We start from the raw sequence: 22,314 nt of genomic DNA, 5'->3' as shown, positions 1-22,314 counted from the left end.
ATGGGCACCCGCGCCCAGCCAGCAGGGAATCCAAGGGTGCCGCGGGCAGGCAGAGGATGCGCCCTAGCCTACCTGGGCGCAAATACGCCCTGGCAATGCCCTGGTCACCGGTGTGGGAATGAAGTGACCGGAAAGGGTAACTGAGGAGGGCAAAGGGAAATGAAATCGTCCTTTCCCCTCCCAACCACACCTCCCGGCCTTCTGAAACACCATTAAAACCTAAAAGAAGCAGGGGGCTCAGAGCTGTCCTTGCCCAACTCTCTCCTTTCATGCAGTTGGAAACTGAGGCCCAAGCAGAAGTGAGTTGGTCTACTTGAAGTTTCGATAAGAAATGACCAAATGAGACTGTCAGGAGCTTTCGGAAGCGCTGTCCACGACATTGTTAATTGCGTGCGATTTCAGTGGCTCAGAAAGGCTTTCCGACCCCCCAACTCCCCAACACCTGAAATTCCACTTCACTTCTGTAAGGCTTTGATGCCCAGTAAAAGTTAAGCTTCCCCTGGCGGGGATCACTTTCCATGTCAGTAAGCAGTAGTTTCTGTTCCTTTTCTGAGAGCAGGTGTGATGGGGGAGGGACGGACATAAAACTTCACTGTGCCAGGAGGAGTCCTCTGATGACTTCCCAAATATGGTGTTTTCAGTTTTCAATACACTTGCAATGGCAATTTCCAGTCACCTTGGCAACAATGCTGTGAGGTGGGAGAACACTTAACTGTCATTCCCATTCATTAGATGAGCAAATGGAGGCCCTGAGGAGTTCAGTAACTTGCCCAAGGACACACAGTAAGTACCCAGACAGAGTTGAAATCCTGGCACTCAGCTGCTCCCCATAGCCAGTACAAGGGTGTGATGTTAGTATTTTTGTTGACTGGTTTATAGAAAAGCATTAAACAAGTCCTGGGGCTCAAGATTTGAGAGGACTTGGAGTAATATAGTGCAGAATGCCTGCCTTCTCTCGTTTGAGCCTCACCGACAGCCCTAGGCAAACATCATCCCATTTTCCAGAAGAAAAACCTAAGGCTCAGAGATTTACTAAATTCATTCAACTGTGAGGACCTCCAGGGCAACAAACTCGGTCATGTCTCTCTTTTTATGTCTGAGCCATAACTTTATCTATGAATGTTTATTGAGTGTTTGCAGAAAGAATCCTAAAACAGTCTGTACATTTTACAGATGAGAAAACTGAGGTCTGCAGCATTAACAAATATGCCTGGGTCCCATAATTAGTGGCAGAGCCTGGACCTCAGAGTTCTCGATCCCCACTCTGGTGTCCTTTCCACTTCATTCATCCATTCATCCATTCATTCATCCAACTGTGAGAACTGAGCTGACACACCTCCAGGTACTGTGCTGGGCTGAGGATACAAACAGGACGGGGAATAGTGTGAGAAGAGTTGAGTACTTGCTTTGAGTACAAAAACCTAAGGGAGGGGTGGAGTGCCAAAAAATAATATTTTAATGCAATATTTTAAAAAAATCACGTGGCAATCTAAGGCCCATAGGCCTTCAGCCTATTTTTGTAAATAAAATTTTGTTAAGATTAAATCCCAGTCCCTGTTTTGAGGAGCCCACCAGTTTCATCAGGGCAGAGAAGCCCAAACGGAGTATTTATTTACTTCTACATGAATGTCCTCAGGAAGCAAGCAAGAGGTGAGGGGGAGTGCCGGGGCAGGGAAGGAAATGTGCAGAAGTCTAGCTGTACTCCAGCTGGGGTTATTAGGGGGAATGACAGCAAAGTTCTTTGGTGTAGTAGAGACAAGGTGACGAGGCAGGGGAAGGAGTGGTAGGTAAGCAGGTCTCAGAGATTAAGGAGAGGACAGAGTAACGCAGGGCCCACCAGGCTGAGAACGTCCTCTAAGGATTTTGGACCTTACATCACAGGCTGACACTGAAACAGGAGAATAAGACACAAACCAGAGGGGGCAAATCTTCCCTCAGAAATACGTTCACACCACAATGAATATGTTTGGCTGGCTGTCCCTAGATGTACCTGGGGTATTTGCCCCCCTCTAGTCCTTGTCTGCCATCCTGGGGCTCTGTGGCCTCATCTGTGCCTGGACCTCTCCTAAGGGCAGAAGATGCCCGCAAGCTGCTACTGCCTCAAGTGAGCTGCTAGAAGCCAGGGAACACCTTGGAAGAATGGGAGCCGCCATGGAATTCTCCTCACTTGCTGAGAATATTAGAAATGCATATTTAAAGATATTCCATGTGAATCAGAAGAGAGCCTGGCATAAAATAAATACTCAAAAAATGATGCCTGTTACTTTATGTTTATTATAAAAGTATTTTAAACAATTTTTAAAGTTATGATGTGAAAGACCCATGTTTGAAGGATGTTGTCCTTCATATGTTTGTCCTTCCTCATGTTTATGTTGATTATTGATGGTTGCAAGATGTATCTGCTAGATCAGGCTGTCGGCTAATAGCTGAGAGGGCAGGGTGTTTGGGAGGGACTAGAATCCTGGGGAAGGTTTAATGCCAGAGGACTTCCTGGAGGGGGTGGCTGGGCAGAGAGTTTTAAAGGAATTGATGAGAAGATGGCTGAAAGCATGCTGAATGACATGGCATCTGAAAGATGGAACAATTTTGCATACCTTCTCTGAGAATTAACTGATATCATATACATTAAATGGTTGGCATGTAACAAGAACCCAGTTAGTGGTGGATGATGAACGGGGGTGGGGAGAGAACGAGGGAAAGGGGCTGCGAAGCAGGAGACCTCGGTTCTAGGCACACCTGTGCCTCTGGTTAGCAATGTGAGACTTTGGGTACATCACTGGCCCTCTTGACACCTCAGATTTCTTTTCTTTAAAATGGATTATTCAGGTTAAGATTTCCACCTCTGAGAGTCCCTGATTATAATAAATACTAAATAATAACAGCTATTGTTTATTACCACCTACCATATACCAAGCACTTTTCTAAGTGATAAACATCTCATTTGATTTTCACAACAAAGCTGTTAGTGGACTCCATTATTATTCCCATTATATTGATAAGGAAATAGAGGCTCAGAGAATTAAAGTAACCTGTACAAATGGTAGCTTTAGTAAATAGGGTCTCTGACTCCAGGAAAGCAGAGAGATGCTGCCTCCTGGGAGCTGTCCCCTCTACGGAGAAGCATTTTCCCACATAGCTGGGACTGGTGCTGGCTGTGACTCCCTGGAGACACCGATGCTACAGGAAGGAGTCTGCCCTCCTTCCCGGCCTCACTGCCCAGTTTCTGCGGCAGCACTGGCCCATAACTTGAACATCCAGCCACCCACCCTCCCACCCACACTCCCACCTCAGCACTGACTTTCCCCAAAAGCTGTGTCACTCCCACCAGATGACAGGAAAAAGTTCTGTGGTTGAATCACAGTGACCACTTCCTGTTTCGTTCAGGGTCCCCTGTGCTCCAGAGCCCTGTTTAGTAATAAGAGCCATGATACGTATGACCCCCAGCTGCCAGGGAGGCTTAGTCACCCCTTCCTGTGCCCTTATCCTACCAGGTTGAGAGGCACCAGCACTCGACTTCAGCCCTATTCCACAACCTTGCTATGGAAAGCCTGGCGGGAGACCCTGGTTGTCCTGGGGCTGGGTAAGGAGGGTAAAGAACGAGGACCCCATCCCTCCAGACCTGTGATGTAAGGCTGACGGGGACAGGTAGGCGGATGTTCAAGCCTTAGCCATGAAGCAAGGAGTAGTCACTGACCCTATGGGTGCCTCCTGGGCACCCACTCAGGGGATATTGTTGTCTCCAAGCACAGGGTTCAGGACTCTGAGTGGAAAGACAAACACAAACGAGGTTGTGTGTGCTGGGGGAAACCCCAATCCTCTCCCAGTCACACAGAAAGGGCTTCCTGGAGGTTGACAAACTGCAAGGAACGTTGAGTGTGAGAGCGGAAGAAGTCACCAAATATTTGAAAGGCTGTCTGGTGGGGGACACTTCCTCCGGGTAAATGCCGAGAGCAGGATCCAGGAATATTGTTTAAGATCTTTCGAAGTCTTAAGCCTCTAATGATCATATTTCTTGCCCACCCTCCTCCCGGAGGTAATATAAAATCAAGCAATCTAATTCCTAAAGACAAGTATAAGGATGTCCAATAAGGTTCTGATTTTTCTCACAATGACCACTTTAGTGTTTTCGTTTCTTTTGTTTTCTTTTTTTAAATAGTATCAAATATCAATGTCCCTTGAAAATTTGTTTATGCTTTCAGATGCCTCCACTTTCTGATCCTGTCAGCCCGGTTTGGTCTGCCTGTTGGATGGGTGTCACTGGGCCACATGTGTTGTCTAATATAGGGAAGATCTTTCTCACCACTTGTGTTGTGTGACCACTGAGTGGGCTGCCCAGGGAAGGAGTGCCTGGTCCTTGATGTGTTCCCACCCCCACGAGGTCAGAAGTCCCCAGGATGGGGATGTGTTGTGTGGGAACGGGAGTCAGGAAAGGGGGTGGCTCATCCTCTCAAGTCCCTTCCAGTCTGGTGATGCAGGGGTGGGAATTCCAAGCACTTCGGAAAGTAAGCGTTCCTCAGGCCCGCTCCAGGCTAGGGGTCACCAGCTGTGAGGATGGCCTCCGGGGTCCTGTTGGGGATTTTGAGGAGAAGAATTTCCCTTCCCCCAGGGAAGGCAAGCTTAGCCCCACCTTGGAGGCTTTGGGACCAGCCCTGCAGGTACATCTGGAAAACCAGCCACTGCCACAAGATGGTGCCAGTGGTGGATGGGCCAGGACCAAACGGGCGGGACTAAGGGGCATCTGGGCCACTAACCCAAGCAGTCTGTGTTTAGTCCTGTTTACACAAATGCTGCCCCCAGCTCCTCTGCTTGACAAGAGCTCCTTGAAAGTCACAGCTGCCTTATTGGTCCTTGTATACCTGGTACCAGCCCCCAGTTAAATTAATTGAACGAATAGAGTCAGGAGAAGTGGGGTGGCATATTTCTTTTAGGCAGTACATAAATGCACATTCTATAGACAATAAATAGAATGCTTTCTGATTGTTTAGTGACTTTCCAAAAGGATACACAGTAAACTGGCCATGGCATTTGCCCCTGGAAGGGGAGACCAAGGGACGAGGTCTGGGGGTAGGAGGGAGACTCTCAGTCACTTAATGTCATTTTTATCATGTGCATTTATTACTTACATAAACTAACATAAAAATGCTGGCTTAAAAATTTTCCAAAGTGCTTTCAGCAACGACAGCAGGTGATTTAAGAAGTAGAACGGAAGTACTGGATTTTGCAAGTGCGTGACACTCCCTAGAAGGGGCTCTCAACTTTTACTCAACTTTATTGACTTTCAGTTTACAGTTTTCACCACACTGCAGTGTTTATTGTCCAGGATAGAGCTCATTAAACACATCGGGTTAAAGGCGGGCTTGTGGTGAGGGCAGCAAGCACACTTTCCCCAAGAGAGGAGTCAGAATAAGGTACCTCAAAGGACAGTCACCAAGATGACCAAGAGTTACTGGCAAAAGATTACCTTGCAGTCATGTTGTTTTTAAAGAAAGTGAGTCAAAATACTTCTTTGTTAAATCAGTTATTCCAGACAAGCTACAGAGTAGATTTCATTGACACCAAGAAGTTTGCAACCATCCATGAAAAAGAGGGGATTTCCACTTCAAGGATCAATGCTGGGCCACAGAGCTCTTCCTTGACCTCCTGCTGACTCCAAGGTGAAACCCGCATTTCCTCCCATCATCTGTGTAAACACTGGACACCTTGACCTTGGAGAATTGCTCAAACTCTCTGGGACTGAATTCCACAACAGCCAACTGGAAATTAAAATTCCTATACTCTGTTCTGTGCTCTGATTGTGATGCTAACAGGGTGAATCTATACATGTTTAAAATGCATAGAACTGGACTTCCCTGGTGGCGCAGTGGTTAAGAATCCGCCTGCCAATGAAGAAGACACGGGTTCAAGCCCTGGTTCGGGAAGATCCCACATGCTGCGGAGCAACTAAGCCTGTGAGCCACAAATACTGAGCCTGTGCTCTAGAGCCATCAAGGCACAACTTCTGAGCCCGCGTGCCACAACTACTGAAGCCTGTGTGCCTAGAGCCTGTGTTCCGCAACAAGAGAAGCCACCGCGATGAGAAGCCTGCGCACCGCAACAAAGAGGAGCCCCAGCTCACTGCAACTAGGGAAAGCCCGCGTGCAGCAACGAAGACCCAACACAGCCATAAATCAATCAATAAATAAATTTATAAAAAATAAAAGAAATAAAATGCATAGAACTGTATATCAGCAGAATCAACTTTACTGAACAATAATTTTAAAACAAAAAAAAAATTTTTAATCCTATGCTTTAAGTAAGACGCTCCTTACATGGCATCCTTTTTACCTGTTTATTCTCTCTGGCATCCAGTGCAAGGTCTAGTTCACGGTACACATTCAACAAGTTGTATATTTGTCGAATGAATGAATATTGGAAAGAGGAGAATGCTGATGGCAGGCAGGTGCTCAATTGTTGTTTGTTCCTGCAACCTTCCCTTTAGTCATTTCAGATAATAGGACACAGTGCAGGTTTCCAGAAAATACTAACCGCTTGATCAGTTCTCGGCCACTTGGGCAATGTTTGACCCAAGGGGAGAGGAAAGGCAGCTGCTGGCACGGAGAGTGACCTCGGTGGTTTCCTGTGGCCATGGATACATTCTATATCGACCAAGTGACTTCTTCCTGCCAAGCACGTGGTGTGGATACGGAATCAATTTAGGCACATCTCTCTCCTTGGTCAACTCACATGACGGAAACCGAGCATTTATCTCAATGCCCTTGGGTTAACATACGCTGGGGAATCACCCAGCTTCTAGTCTCTACAGAAGTCACAGCTTATTTCAAATGACCCCCTGGGAATTAGACTGAAGGAGATTGGGCAGGAAACCAGCCAGGGTAGCCAGAGCCTGCCAGCGTGGACCCTGGGACTTGACCCACCTGTTCCCCCAGCCCTAATAAGCTCTGGAGGGACCAATTTATTCTAAGTAATAACAAGAGTGGGAATAATGAAATAGGAAATTAATGTATTAGTTTATCAGGCCATTCCTGAGTCCAGCAGCAGCAGTATTGTTCTTTGCTACAGGATAAGGCAAGCCGAGGTTACTATATGAGCAGAAGGTTGCTCAGAACATAGAAAGAGCACAGAGGGACCTGGCAACTCTTTACAAGGAAGCAAGTGATGTCGTAGAAAGAAGGTGGCCTTAGAGTCTGAAGCAATTGGTTTGAAATCATAGGTCCAGCACTTATGAACTGTATGATCTTGAGCAAGTTACTTAAAGTCTCTGTGTCAGTTTCTCTGTAAGTAAAATGGGCACAATAACACCTAACTCATACTGCTTTAAAGTGTAAATGAGATAACATACAGGAAGATCCAGGTACAAACTAGATATCACCCAGTGGTCACTTTCTTTTAATTATTTTTTACAGATAACTTTCATTTGCAAAGGTAACACGTGCTAATTATTGAATATGGAAAATATGCAACAAGCCAGAAGGAAAAAATCAAAACCTCTCCATCATCGAGAGGGAACTGTTGGTAGTATTTTAGTATTTGTCCTTCCAGGCTTTTTGTGTATTATAATTTTTTTAAAACAAAGATGAGATCCTATGCCCACTCCATCTTCCAACCTGCTCTTTTCACCTATGAGTGTGTATTAACATCATCTCATGTCTTTAACTGGTCTTCTACAGCATCATTTAAAAAAAAATGTCTGGCATAGTGTCCTACCAGATAGTCATATCATCATTTATTCAACCAATCCCATATTGTTGAGTATTTTCACCATTATAAACAATGCTGAAATGAACATGTTAGCAGTTGAACATCTTTATTACTCCCCTATGATGAATTTCCTAAAGGAGAATTGTTGGTCCATACTTACAAACAGGCTTCCAAAAACTTCATGTCAGTTTGTGTTCCCAACCTATCAAGTCCAGCAGTGTCCCCTATCTTGATTGTCGACAGCCCTTCTTTTCTCTCCAGCAGCGGTAGCCTGATCACTTTCTCTTCTCCGTTCTAAGGATTTTTCTGTCCAAATACATAAATTTGGTCTCCCAGCCTCACAAGGCCTCTTCTACCTTGTCTAGTTCTGGAGATACAAACTCTGACTATCGTCTCCTGCCAGTTTTCCATCACAGCCACCAAGTCTTGCTTCACAGAGGACCGCTGATAATTAGTTAGATGACTGCTTATTTGCTATTGACTACATTTCCCAAATCTCATCAGCCTTGTTCACAAATCTCATCTAGGGTGAGTTATTTCCTTAAAAGTTTTCCACAGATAGCTAATATCACTCATTTTCTGTGGACACTTCTGAGAGTGAGGCTCTGGCTTTCTCTCCAAAGCCAGGAGTTGGGGAGGCAGGCATTTTATCAGAGCTGAAAGTAGCAAATTTGGTTCCTGGGACAAACAACAGGAAGTGAAGGCTCAGATCAATGGAAGGGCCTCCGTGGGGAAGGGGCATGGGGGAAGCAGAGGTCCCATTTCACACGCTGTCCTTGGCTTGTTGGCCCACATCAATCCAACCGCTGCTTCTGATGCCACGTCTGCCCCTCTGACTGCCTCCTTCTTTCCCTTAGGGACTCTCTTGAGATTACCCTGGACCCACCCACCAGGATAATCTCCCAACTCAAAATCCTTAATTTAATCACATCAGCAAAGTTCCTTTTGCCATGTAAGGCTATATAATCATAGGTTCTGGGATCAGGACTTGGACGTATTTGGGGGTCATTATTCTGTCTACCTCACCTGGGCAAGCCATTTTCTCTCTCTGGCCTGAGTTTTCTCATCTGCAAACTGTGAGTCTTTGATGAAAAGCTCTCCAGATTCCTTCCAGGTTTGGCTGCTGGGAATATTTTGAAATGTGAAATGTAGGGTGGCTGAGGTATAGAAACTGCACTGAATTTCTCCTGGGTTTCCCTATTTCTTCCTCTAGGACTCCACCCTCTCCCCTAAGTTCTACTGATGTCATTTTTGCTTATGCTCCTATTGATTGAAAAAGCCCACAGAGTGTGTTTACTATGTTCCAGGCTCTGTTCTAAGCACTTTGCAGCTATGAAACCATTTAACCTTCATAGCAACACCATGAACGAAGTGCAGTGGTAATCCCTATTTTATAGAGGCACAGAGAGGTTAAGTAACTTGCACAAGATCCCAGAGTGGCAGGCTGAGGTCAAACCTCGGCTGTCTGACTGTAGATTCTGTACTCTTTTTTTTTTTTCGGTACGTGGGCCTCTCACTGTTGTGGCCTCTCCCGTTGCGGAGCACAGGCTCCGGACGTGCAGGCTCCGGACGCGCAGGCTCAGCGGCCATGGCTCACGGACCCAGCTGCTCTGTGGCATGTGGGATCCTCCCAGACCGGGGCACGAACCCGTGTCCCCTGCATCGGCAGGCGGACTCTCAACCACTGTGCCACCAGGGAAGCCCCAGATTCTGTACTCTTAACTGCTGATGACCGAGCCTCTCAAAGCCCTTGACCCACAGTTATGTAGCCATTGTTTAAGTCCTCTACACTGTGAGCAACTCAAGAGGAGGAGCCTTGTCTAATTCTGTGACTCCCAGCTCTGATAACACCCTGGCACACAAAAGAACAACAACAACAAAAAAAATGACTGATTGAATGAATGAACATGGGTGTGACTACTTATCTACCTGAGAGTCTCCTACAGATCAGAGCCATGTTTGAAGGACATGAAAATAAACATTTATGGGACACTTCAAAAGAGAGCATGGGGCTTCCCTGGTGGCGCAGTGGTTGAGAGTTCGCCTGCCGATGTAGGGGACGCGGGTTCGTGCCCCGGTCCGGGAGGATCCCACATGCCGCGGAGCCTGCGCGTCCAGAGCCTGTGCTCTGCAATGGGAGAGGCCACAACAGTGAGAGGCCCGCATACCGCCAAAAAAAAAGAGAGCATGATCCTCACACCAGCTTTGGGTGGTAGGTAGTGTTATTAACGTCATTTTACAGACAAGTTAAATGCAACAGAAAGAGGATAAGTCACTTGCCCAAGGTCAGCAACTGGATTTGACTTGAGACCAGTTTGACTTCCACATTTGCATCATGAAGGTCAGCATGAACTCCCTGAGGCCTACATTTTTAAAGTTAGGACCTAGTATGACTCTGGACAACGGAAGAGCAGGAAGGAAGCAAAGGAACATTTTATTGGGCAACTATTATGTGCCAGGCCCTTGTGCCAGGTGCTTTACATAATATATACCATTTAGTCCTCAGAGTTACCTTATTGTCCCATTTCACAGATGAGGAAACTGAAGCTTACAGAAATTAAGTGACCTTCCTCAAGTCCATTGGTAGAGCCAGGATTCAAAACCAGGTCTGTCTAACTCCAAAATTCATGATCTTTCCGCTATCACTAGGCTGCTGGGTCTCAGTTCTCTCATCTGTAGAATGGAGTTGGATGAGACGATCTCTGAGCTCTAGCTCAGCTTGTTTTTTAAAGTCAGCACTCACTGTGCTTATCCTATGCCAGGCAGTGTGCTAAGAACTTCACTTATGTGATTCCATCCTCACAACACCTTCTGATGTGCTACTCTTATTATTATTTCCACTTTCAAGTGGGGAAACCAGGGCTCAGACATAATGTCTGAAGTTACACAGCTACCACGAGGTCCAGCCTGAGTTCTAACTGCAGCTTGTCTGATTCTTAAGTCAAACTCTTACCCATCCACTATACTGCCTCCAGCAGCCCCAGACAGTCTTTAAAGTGAGAACATCGTGTGTTCCTACACGAATCGGAACAAGGCTGGAGTAGGTGTGGCATGAGTTCCTCAATGCGTGGGCCCCTCTTCCTTTGGATTTCAAAGACTCACTTCAGTGAAGTTCTGTTAAAGTCAAAAGGTGACATGCTTCCATGGACAGTTGGCCAAGGCTGAGTCCAGCCCTGGCACCTCAAAGGCTTGGCTGTTTTCTCTAATCTTGTTATCAAGGCAACTCTGGATCACACTATGGTCCTATAGTTATTCTCTCTTTTTCTTTCTTGTGTTCCCACCTTTGCAAGAGAACACTTGAGAGACAGCAGCTCCAAGTGGCCCACTTGTCACCGATTGAAGGAGATGCTGACTTGAAATAAAAACAGTTGCCAGGACCTTCAAGGCCCCAAACATAAAAAGCTATATTCTCTAAACATCTTGAGAGTAGAACCTCATTCACAGCTGTACCCGGAGCCTTACAAGGTGCTGGAAACAAGGTGATACTCAGCAAATGTTGAATGAACTAATTCGTGAAAGCAATTCCCTAAAGAAGTCAGCTAGGAAATTGGAATAGAGAGATGGGCTAAGATTTGTAGTGACAATCAGAATAAAAGTAAGTGTATGTATGTGTGTGTCCCCCAGAGCAACAGCTCAGTAACACCTGTGATGTGCAGCCTGTGTCCCTCTACTTCTCCACGTCTTATGAACTGGAACTGTCAATATAGATGGTTTCAGCCTACCCAGGCTTCAGGCCTGAGGAATGAATCAACCTCTCTCTCTCTCTCTCTCTTTCTCTCTCTCTCTCCTGCACGTGCATGCACTCTAAAATACACATAATATAAAACAACATCTTGCAAAACTCTTTCTTTACCCTTGTGTTGTCTCATTTTTACCTACTATCTTGGATTTTAGCTATAAATACATAGACACTGGGTTTCGAGCTCTTCATCGAGTCTTAGTGTGTTACAGTACAGTATTGGTACCAATAAACGTTCGCTGGGTAATTGATCTTGCTCTGTTTTATTTTTTCTCCGTACTTCAATCTCTTAGTTAAAGAGAAATTTTGGCTTTATGATACGCCCAACACTTATAAGTACTTCTTGACTGCCCTCTAGTGGGAAAGATGAAAAAGTGAAACTCAGAACAATGTTCATCTTTCCTACTGGAATAAAATTGGCCCTTTTTTCCTAACTTACTGGACTTCACATCACTCAAAATTGTAATCAACTGCTTCCCTGGTGGCGCAGTGGTTGAGAGTCTGCCTACCGATGCAGCGGACACGGGCTCGTGCCCCGGTCCGGGAAGATCCCACATGCCGCGGAGCAGCTGGGCCCGTGAGCCATGGCCGCTGAGCCTGCGCGTCCAGAGCCTGTGCTCCGCAACGGGAGAGGCCACAGCAGTGAGAGGCCCGCGTACCGCAAAAAAAAAAAAAAAAAAAAAGTCAATAAAAAATAAAAAAACTAGATAAATTACGTTTAAAAACAAACATATAAAATAAAAACCTAATTGTTACTATCAGATTCAACAGACAATATTACCTTTCAATAAGCATAATCAGAACAAACATAACAAAGGAAAAAGTAAAACAATTGCCAAGTCTGTATGTGTTGTTCATTAAATGTGCATGTAATAACCGATTAATATAGACAATTGCTATTATGCGAATAACTTTTTTGTCATTCTTCAGTCATAACAAAAGAAAAATTATAAGTACGATATGTTTCCCCCCTTCGAATGAACATTATTTATATCAATATTGTGTTTTTAATGGACAAATACACATGCTTATGGCTTATTAGTCTATCTAATGCAGGCAGAATGGAATATAATGCTACTCACAAGGTACAATGTCTGTTGAAACTGTTTCTAAATTTTGTTTTAATAAGAGCTCTAGTGGAGAAACTAGTATTACAGAGGTTTGTTAATGGGAATGGAAGAAGAAATTTTAAAGCCATTCCAGGAAGCTCAAGATTTTCATCTTTCACTTTTACCCAAAGTGAAGCAAATGATTCTGATTTTCAAAATCCATCTTCAATTCTCAATCCATTGCCATTTCCACCAATTTATCCTGTAAGGTTATAAAGTTGAATCAAATTATCTTTCGATTAAAGCAAAGGTTTCTGGATCTGTAAATTTCCTATCATGGATCTTCTTTTGATGGAAATAAAATTTAAACAATTCTGTGAAATCTGTAAGACATTTGGCCATAACACTTCCCCGATGTGCAATATCAATATCATCACCTACTTTACTGATAATTGCTGTTAAATTATGGAGCATGTTATAACAGTCTATGGAAACTCTGTTCTTCCAAGCTTCTCAATTTTATTTTTGCTCTTCGATCCCATCTGCCATTGAAAATCATATTGCAGTCTTTCGTTGCTTAGAAGTAGTAAGATCATCAAAAATGCCAAAAATATTACACAAATAAACTAGTCTGTCATCCAAACCGCATATTTAAAAGGTGGGGACCTTATGTAGGTGCGTTTTTCACTTGCTAGGAACACTGAAAGTTTGTTTCATATTCAGACATTGTTAATAGAACTTTCCCCTTCAGTAAGCATGGAATCTCATGCCTCATATCATACGCAATAATAGGTGTTTCCATGTTATCAACTTCCATGTTGTCACATAATAAAGAGAAAAAAATCTCAAACTTAATACATCAGCTTTTGCATAATTCACATTTTTTTACTACGTAACTAGACACTGTAAATTTTTTTCATTGCAAAGCTTTCTTGATGAGAGAAGCCATGTGCTGATTTACATACTCATGCAAGCTCTTTAACTTGGGTAATAACTACAGAATGTTTTTCTGTCAATGCAGCTGCACCATTAGAGCATATTCCTACACAAATTTAAACTCAAACCACATTCCTTAACAGTGTAATCCTTCACAGTTTTATGTAGTTCAGAGCTAGTTGTGTTGTCATCAATAAGGCTGAAAAAAAATTCTTCCTCATATCTCTACAATGTTCAAATTGCATATACATATTTCAAATTAATTGTCATGTTAGCAGTATGTGTGCATTCAACAATTTGCAATGAAAAGAAATAAAAATACTTTGCTACCTGTATTTGTTTTGTGAGTTAATCTGCCATGTCATTAGCTAGCTGCTGAATTTGTCCAGCTATGAAGAATGATATTTGACCTACCTTCTTTGCCACAAATTCACCCATAATTTCCAAGATTTTTGATACAGTTTTGCACTATTTTTTTTAATTTTAGCATCCCAAAGTCCTACTTTATTAGACACAATTAACAATGTTTATATGGGAAATTTTGAACCTCTGCTTCTATCAATTTTTAAAAATTCAATAGTCTTGCAAAGTATTCTTTAAGTTTTAAACTTATTCTTTTGTTTTCTTTGTAAATGCTACCTAAATTTGATGACTTTTTATTTATTTATTTATTTATACAATTTTTAAAGGTTACACTCTATTTATATTATTACAAAATATTGGCTATAGTCCCCATATTGTACGATACACCCTTGTAGCCTATCTTACACCCAATACCCCCCACCACCCCACCCCTATATTGCCCCTTCCCCATTTCCCCAATGGTAACCACTAGTTTGTTCTCTATATCTATGTCTTCTTTTTGTTATAATCACTAGTTTGTTGTATTTTTTAGATTCCACACATATCATGCATAATTTGTCTTTGTCTGTCTGACATTTCACTTAGCATAATGCCCTCCAAGTCCAGGCACATGGCTGCAAATGGTAAAATTTCATTCTTTTTTATGGCTGAGTAGTACTCCATTTTATATATATTTATATATATATATATATATATAATACATCTTTAGCTATTCATCTGTTGATGGACACTTAGGTTGCTTCTATGTCTTGGCTATTGTAAATAATGCTGCTATGAACGTTGGGGTGCATGAATCTTTTTGAATTAGTGTTTTTGGTGATTTTTGGGGGGGGGCTATATAGCCAGGAATGGAATTGCTGGGTCATATGGTAGTTCTATTTTTAGTTTTTTGAGAAACCTCCATACTGTTTTCCACAGTGGCTGCACCAATTTACATTCCCACCAACAGTGTTGGAGGGTTCCCTTTTCTCTGCATCCTTGCCAACATTTGTTATTTGTTTTCTTTTTGATGATAGCCATTCTGACAGGTGTGATGTGATATCTCATTGTGGTTTTGATTTGCATTTCCCTGATTAGTGATGTTGAGCATCTTTTCATGTGCCTGTTGGCCATTTGCATTTCCTCTTTGGAAAAATGTCTATTCAGTTCTTCTGCCCAGTTTTTAATCAGGTTATTTGTATTTTGATATTGTGTTGTATGAGCTGTTTATATATGTTGGATATTAATCCCTTATTGGTCATACAATTTGCAAATATTTTCTCCCATTCAGTAGGTTGTCTTTTCATTTTGTCAATGTTTTCCTTTGCTGTGCAAAGCTTTTAAGTTAAATTAGGTCCTACTTATTTCTGCTTTTATTTCCCTTACTTTAGGAGATGGATCAAAAAAAGAATATTGTTGTGATTTATGTCAAAGAGTGTCCTGCTTATGTTTTCCTCTAGGAGTTTTATAGTACCTGGTCTTACATTTAGGTCTTTAATCCATTTTGAGTTTATTATTGTATACAGTGTTGGAGAATTTCTAATTTCATTCTTTTACATGTAGCTGTCCAGTTTTCCCGGCACTACTTATTGAAGAGACTGTCTTTTCTCCATTGAAAATTCTTGCCTCCTTTGTTGTAGATTAATTGACCATAAGTGCGTGAGTTTATTTCTGGGCTCTCTATCCTGTTCCACTGATCTATATGGATGACTTTCTTTATTAGCTTCATTTGCTAGTACATCTCTGCAGATAACATACCACAGTTTTAGTGGTTTAGTATCAGTTATGCCCACAAAAGTGAGCTTAACACATGAAGACTTATACTTTCAAGTAAAACTAATACAAATTCTTTTGGTTTTAATTTCTTCAGAATCACTTTCACAGTCATCAGTTGTTTTATTACTGCTGCTGTTGCGTGTTAGGAAAAGTATGTCTTTTCTTGATTAAAAGAAGTCAAGTGAAGAGTGTTTTGACAACTGTAAGTTATAGTTAAATATTATTATGAAAATTTGCCTTCCTAATTTAGCTAATATCTACAAATTTTAAACATACGTTTACAAAAAAGTTATAGTTAATAAGTAAAAAATAACAAATTATACAAAGACCTAAATGCTTTTATTTTCTCAGATTTTTGTATGCATTTGGTTTACAGTTGACCAACTACCCCTTAAAATATCACACATGGTAATATTTTCTTACTATACATACAGCTCTCAATACACCTAACTCATGGACAGCATGAAACAAGTTCCCTGATCATGCACTGGATGTCAAATTGCATGAGGGTTTCTAAACACCTGCTCTTCATCCTGTACTGCTCTCCTCATGTGCTGCAACAAGCAGTTTGTGGGCTGCAGGGAACTGAGTATTGACCAGAAGACCTAAGTGAGTTGCCCAAAGTCCACTGGTGCGTAAGTAGTGAACCACCTTTCTCCTAGTCTAATGCCCTCTTCATTTCCCTCTCTAAGGAAATGAACAATTTCTTCACCCATTAAATGGTTTTTGAGAGGATTGGATGAGATTTATCCATGAAGTGTCTGCACAGAGTCTGCAGGAGAGTAGATGCTATGACTATGACTATCAACTCACTGTGTGAGGGAGACTGGTATCTCACCAACCAGATTCCTAACCCTCACTCTCTTCCTCAGGACAAAGTCATGCGGGGAGGGGTCAGTTCATTGGCACCGCTCAATCAGCACAGGTACCCACCAATGCTCTCTTTCCCAGTCCTTTCCTGTTTGAGAAGGAGCTTCCATTTGAGATCTTTATCTTCAGTTCTCCATATGACACAAGCCTAGGAATGGTGTCCTCAGGAGCTGTGCAGTGCAGTCTACATGGTCGTACTTGGCGGCATTGTCTAGAACAGCCAGGACCAAGCCCTGGCACTGGGACACAGTCTCCTTCCAGGTAATAGATTCACCGGCTTTCCTCCCAGGGAAGTCATTGTGGTGACTATAAAACCAGCTTAGATAACATACTCAAGATCCCAATGACTGTCCTCTACTCCTTTCACAAATCAACAGAAGGTAACTGTGACTTCAGACATGATCTGCAAAGAGCAGAGATTTTATTTTGTGACTTCCGATTCTTTAGCCCAATAGGTACCTGTAGTTGATGTTTACTTGGATGTCTGGTCCAGGACTGGTGGCACTTGATTAGTTTCCTTCTCTGGGATGTATAAAAATACGGGATGAAGGCAAACCTAGTGCCCTGGGCAACAAGAGGCAAGGTCAGCTAGGTATAAACTTCAAAGTGCTTAAGCATATTTCCTTCCTTTTTTGCAGAACCATGATTGTCACATTTTGTAGTGAATGAATGAATAAGTGAAAAACAATCAACACCTGAATGTATAAGTCACAATGTAATTCCAAGGGACTGCATGATACACCTTGAAGCAGCCAATAGTCTGACCTTTAAGGAGTGTGAAATGCAGGTGGGCCAAAAGCATGGGGAAACATTCAAAGGCAACAGAAGAGTGGTGATCATTTTGAAATGCATAGACATATCGGATCACTATGTTGTACAGCTGGAACTAAATAGTGTTGTAGGTCAATTATACTTCAACTGAAAAAAAAACAAAAGGCCGGTTGCAGAGAAACGCACACACACACAATGGAGAAGAAAATTCTGCAACATGCTCCAACATGGATGAACCTTGAAGTCTTTATTCTAAGTGAAATAAGCCAGTCACAAAAAGACAAACACTGTATGATTCCACTTGTATGAGTTGTCTAGAGTGGTGAAATTCATAGAGAAAGAAGGTAGAGTGGTTGCCAGGGGCTGGGGGAGAGGGAAATGGAGAGTTATTGTTTAATGGGTAAAGTTTCAGTTTTGCAAGAGGAAAGAGTTCTGGAGATGGATGGTGGTGATGGTTGCACAACAATGTGAATGTGCTTAATATCATTGAACTGTACACTTAAAAATGGTCAAGATATGTAAAATCTATGTTATGTGTGTTTTGCCACAGCTAAATGTGTCTTCTCCATATTTTAGCCTACACAATACCCTTCAATTATGAGGACTCCTTTTAAACTTCAAAAAGTTTCATGGGCCCTGTCTTCACCTTCTAGCTGTTCATTCTTCATGCATTCAACAAAAGGCATTATTTCAAACCCTGATAGAGAATAGAACGACCAAAAACTACTATAACATTTATAATCCTTTTGAAGGGATGTGTATATTTCATTTATTACAATAGCATCTATTGAAAACAATGATGCTAACAGAGAAAGAAATATTTTTTTTAATGTATGAGAAGGTGCTAAACCTTACTCAAAGAAATGAAAATGCAAACAAAAAGACATTAAAATATCATTTTACATATTTCAGATTGGCAAAGATGAAAAAGTTTGATAACACTTGGATTGGGGGAATCATTAACTTATCAAATTATTATTGATCACCTATTATGAGTCTATGCTGGACACTGAGTAATTGGCAGTTAACAAAGTAAACAAAAATTCCTTCTTTCCAGGAGCATACATTCCAATATGGGCACCGGGGTATACAGTAAATGAAAATGGAAAAGAGAAGAAAAGAGAGACAGAGAGGGACAGAGAGAGAGTGTGTCATATAAGGAGTCCTCTAAAGAAATATAAAGCAGTGTAAAGTATGGTAAGTGACCAAAGGGTACTGTTACTTTAGATAACGTGATCAAAGAAGACTTTGCTGATAAGGTGACAATTGTGTAAAGGCCTAAATGAAGTGGGGGGTAAGTCTTGGGGATGTCTGGTAGAAGTGTTTTCCAGGTAGTGTGGAGTGGTCAGGTGACTCCTTTCACAGATATCAATTATAAAAATTGGACTAGGGAATTCCCTGGCCATCCAGCAGTTAGGACTCCGTGCATTCACTGCTGAGGGCTTAGGTTTGATCCCTGGTCGGGGAATTAAGATTCCACAAGCCATGCAGCATGGCCAAAACCAAAAACAAACAAACAAAAAAAACTGGACTAAAAGTTAGGCAATAGTTTCTTAGATATGGCAACAAAACCACAAGCAACCAAAGAAAAAATAGATCTATCAGGTGACATTAACGTTTAAAACTTCCGTACTTCAAAGGACATTATCAAGAAAGTAAAAAGACAATGCACAGAAAAGGGAGAAAGTATTTGTTAATCATGTATTTGATAAGGGTCTAGTATCCAGGATATATAAAGAACTCTTACAATGCAACTGGGTCCTCTCTTTGGGTCTCAACATGCTGAAATCAAGGTGTCAGCCAGGTTGCAATTTCATCTCAACCTCAGGGGCCTCTTCCAAGTTCACTGGTTTGGGGCATAATTCAGTTACTTGCAGTTGTAAGACTGAGGCCCTCAGTTCCCAGAGGCTACCTGTTATTCTCTGCCATATGGCCTTCTCCACAGCTTAAAAGACCAGCAGGGGAGCATCTCTGGCTTGGAATCTCTCTGACTTGACTTCCTTTCTGATGCCCTCTTTTGAAGGGCTCACCTGATTAGGTCAGGCCCATCCAAGATCATCTTTTTCAAAAAATTAACTCAAAATTGCCTGATTAGGGATCTGAATTACATCTGCAAAATCCCCTCAAGTCCCGTTGCCATATATGGTAACCTAATCCCTGGAGTGATGTCCCATCGTATCCACAAGTCCCATCTACACCCAAGGGGAGGAGATTATACAGGGCATGTACACCAGGGGACAGAAATCTTATAAATCTGCCTGAAGGTGAGGGAGAAAGTCAGATAGATATGTGAGGGAAGAGAAATGCAGGCATCAGGAAGGGCAAGTGCAAAAGTCCTGAGGTAGGGGATACCTGGTACACTTAAATGCGGCTAGAACAGAGAGGGGTGGTAGCAGGAGATGAGATCAGAGAGGCAAAAATGGGCTAGTTTTTTTGGGGAAACTTCTAGGACTTTTATCCCCCCAGAATGTTTTTATGAAAATTTTCAAATACAAAAAAGTTTAAAAATTTTTACAATGAAATCCATATACCTTCCACTCAACTTTCCCATTAATGTTTTAACTACACTTATTTCATCACATCTGTCCATCTGTCTACACAGCTAATTTTGGGGGGGTAAATTTCCAAGTAAGTTGCAGACAACAATACACCTCCCCCTAAATACTTCAGCATTCATTATCATTACCTAGAATTCTATATTTAGTATGTTCTTTCTTCTGATGTAAAATGAAGATACAATTAAATGCAAAATTCTTAAGTGAATAGTCATGGAATTTTGATACATGCAGAAACCTTGGAACCAAAATTCCTATAAAGATATAATTACCATAACCTTTCCCCAAATTCCCTTACGTTCCTTCTCATTTCCCCTGGAACCTCCCCTAAGTAATCATTACTTTTTTTTTTTTTTTCCCACCATGGATTTGCTTCACCTGTTCTAGAACCTCCTATACATAGAGGTATGCAGTATGTATTCATGTAGATAGGACTTCTTTCACTCAGTTTAATATTGTTGGGATTCATCAATGGTCATTGCATGTATCAGTAATTCATTTCTTTTTGTTGTCAATATATATACCTCAGTTTATTGATTGAGTCATCTGTTGATATACAAATCATGTTGGACTTACGTTTTCATCTTAGGCAAAATACCTATGGATGGACTTGCTAGGTCCTAGGGTAGATGTATATCTAGTTTTATAAGAAAGAAACTCCGTATCCGGCCGCTGCCACGAGAGAAGCTGCCGTCAAGTCCGCGCATCTGCAACGGATGGTCGTGCGGAACTGCTCCAGCTTCTTGATAGAGAGGAGCAGCAGACGTACAGCACTGAACCCAATAACCTGAAGGCCCGCAACTCCTTTCGCTACAACGGGCTCATTCACCGCAAGACTGTGGGCGTGGAGCCGGCGGCGGACGGCAAAGGGGTCGTGGTGGTCATGAAGCGAGGATCCGGCCAGCGAAAGGCAGCCACTTCCTTCGTGCGGACCACCATCAACAAGAACGCCCGGGCCACCCTCAGCAGCATCCCGCACGTGATCCGAAAGAACATACGGATTTGCGTATGGCCGTCACCCGCAGAGCCAGCGCTATCCTGCGCAGCCCGAAGCCTGTGATGGTGAAGAGAAAGCGAACCCGCCCCACGAAGAGCTCCTGACAGATCTATCCCCTTCCCTGATGCAATAAAGCTGTCAGCTGACTGGCCTCAAAAAGAAAAAAAAAAAAGAGAAACTTTTTGCAAACTGGTTCTACCACTTACTTTACATTTCTATCATGAATGTATGAGTTTCAGTTCCTCTAAGACCTCGCTCTAATACCTTTAGTGTTATCAGTATTTTTAATTTTAGTCATTCTGATGCGTGTATAATGGTATAAAAACAAATCTTAAGTGTGCTGAGTTTTAAAATGATCAGAGATTTCAGGGTCTTGAGAATTGTCTCTTTGGGAAGGTGCCAAACAAACAGCTGAAGTCTGTATGTTGAAAAGTATAAAATATGAAGTTGCTTTTGAGAGAGTTGATTGAGGTTTTGTTTGTTCTTTAGCCAGAAAAACAGATGATACAATGTCTGCATTAAATGATTTTTAAATCAATAATTCTTTTTTTCCATCTGACTTTCAACCTGGAAAAAGAAATTTAACTTTGGGCTACAGGCCAAAAATTTGGGAAAAAAATCTTGGTCCTGAGATTAGGGTCTTTAAATCTTGCCTATAGCAAAAACTCTGGTTCTAGAAAAGGTGCGGGGAGGAGGTAAACCTCCCTCTTCTTAGTAAATAACTCATTTTTGCATTGTGTTGCTTCTTCCCCCCACCAAAAACCCTTATACTGTTTGGCGATTTTGCATTAAATAACTTTTAAATTGTAGAACATTTTAAAATACCAATTACATTGGAAATTTTATCATCTTATTGGTTAAAGAATGTAATTTTGTGCTTAACTCTGTAGTGATAGTTATTACAGAATGCAAAATCGAGAATTTGGAAGAGGGCATATTTGATTCCAAGCCAGAATTTGAATTTCTGCGCTAACCTAAATAGCTAAAGTTTTGAGTAAAGATGATATAAACATGAGATTTCAATAGCATATTTGAAATTATAATGTATTTTAATTATATATACATATATAATTTTATATATACATATCACTGGTGACTTTTATGGAATGGGTCTACAATGACCCAGATAATTTGTACATTATATAAATCTGCACATGACCTAAATCTGGGTATGGTTGTGTGTGGGTTTTTAAAATTAATTTATTTAATTTATTTATTTTTGGCTGCGTTGGGTCTTCGTCGTGCATGGGCTTTCTCTAGTTGCAACCAGCTGGGCTACTCTTTGTTGCAGTGCGCAGGCTTCTCATTGCGGTGGCTTCTCTTGTTGCTGAGCACGGGCTCTAGGTGTGCAGGCTTCAGTAGCTGTGGCACGTGGGTTCAGTAGTTGTGGCTCGCGGGCTCTAGAGCGCAGGCCTAATAGTTGTGGCACACAGGCTTAGTTGCTCCGTGGCATGTGGGATCTTCCCAGACCAGGGCTCGAACCCATCTCCCCTGCACTGGCAGGCGGATTCTTAACCACTGTGCCACGAGGGAAGACCTGGGTATGGTTTAAAGATCCATAATGAAAATTTTTCTAGTTTT

General features: G+C 42.1%; 1 pseudogene; it reads left to right on the top strand.

Moving 5' to 3' along the window:
* LOC101328738 (large ribosomal subunit protein eL28-like) lies at positions 1 to 20,852 on the top strand (annotated as a pseudogene).
* Positions 20,853 to 22,314: the final 1,462 nt, after the last annotated feature.

The sequence above is a fragment of the Tursiops truncatus genome, chromosome 16 (genome assembly GCF_011762595.2).
Source record: "Tursiops truncatus isolate mTurTru1 chromosome 16, mTurTru1.mat.Y, whole genome shotgun sequence".
Classification (NCBI taxonomy): domain Eukaryota; kingdom Metazoa; phylum Chordata; class Mammalia; order Artiodactyla; family Delphinidae; genus Tursiops; species Tursiops truncatus.
This window is presented reverse-complemented; position numbering and strand designations above follow the sequence as displayed.